We start from the raw sequence: 1272 nt of genomic DNA, 5'->3' as shown, positions 1-1272 counted from the left end.
GATCTTGTCAGTTAATTGTTAGTTTTTGAACGCTTAACTAGCTGCTTGCACTGCATGCTTCCCGGGAAGCTGAGAATGTTTTTGAGTGTTCTATGGTCTGCTGGGGTAATACATGTACTATAGTGTAAATCCCATAGAGCTTGCTTTCGAGTTGGGACATGCGCTATAAAAATGCTGTTTATTAATATTATTTTATTATGTGCGGTTGTGTTAAAACCTTCTATTCTAATGTAAGGTTTTGTTATAAATTCTATTCTATTCCTCTATTCCACTCCACATGACATTCCTGTTGGTGGTTTTCTGCCATTTTTTTAGCAATATTGATTGTTGTAATTGTTTCTGCCTTCTAAGGTGGTAGACAAAATGTCCGTGCTCTTGTGAACGTTGATTGTCTGAATGTTTCTTCCTATGGAGCATAAATAAAAACAACATGTTTGAATCTATTTTAAGTCTAAACGTAAGGTGTCTCATCTTTTTGCCCTTTGTTGGCACGTGTTTGTGTTAGGCTTTTGTTTTATGGTCAAAGTCATAAGCCTACTTGAAACTGTGGACTTGAGTTCCAGTATGTGAAAAATTAGCGGTCACGGAAAATGCAGACTCCCAAGAGAAAATACATCTTAGATTATCAAATTATTCGTCACAGAAAAAAAAGACTATCAAATTAAGAGAAAATGTATAATCGTAAACTGGGGTGACTAAGGGAAGGCAAATACCGTAGCCGGAAACATGTATCTACTCCCCAAACTAATTACTCTTTTGTGTAATGCCAATGCAATGAACAAATACTCAAAATCACTTTTGAATCGAAAAGAATGATCTCAAAATCATCATATTTTCCCAGATATGCCTTAGTCTTAGTCCCCCCGGGGTGCCTAAGTTAGTCTCCCCGGTTTACCGTATAAACTTTCAAAAAATTGATCGCAGCTACCAAATAATATGTGGCGAAAAATGCGGACAATTAAGAGAAAATGTAGACCATGAATGTCCTAGTGTTACAAGTACAGGTATTCAGAATAAAAATCAGGGAAACACAGTTTCCTGTCACAGAAAATATGTACAGACTTTTTGTTCCATCAACGTCTCCACTGAGATAGGACACAAAATCTTGGCGGATACTATGCCACACACACACACACACACACACACACACACACACACACACACATGCACTGCTGGACAGACTAACAGAAGTCCTGATGTATGATAATGGATACAGTAACCCTTTCTAAATCTTGGACTTGGAAAAAAAAACACATTTTGCTCTGTCTATCT

The sequence above is a fragment of the Aplysia californica genome, unplaced genomic scaffold, assembly GCF_000002075.1.
Source record: "Aplysia californica isolate F4 #8 unplaced genomic scaffold, AplCal3.0 scaffold00747, whole genome shotgun sequence".
Classification (NCBI taxonomy): domain Eukaryota; kingdom Metazoa; phylum Mollusca; class Gastropoda; order Aplysiida; family Aplysiidae; genus Aplysia; species Aplysia californica.
This window is presented reverse-complemented; position numbering follows the sequence as displayed.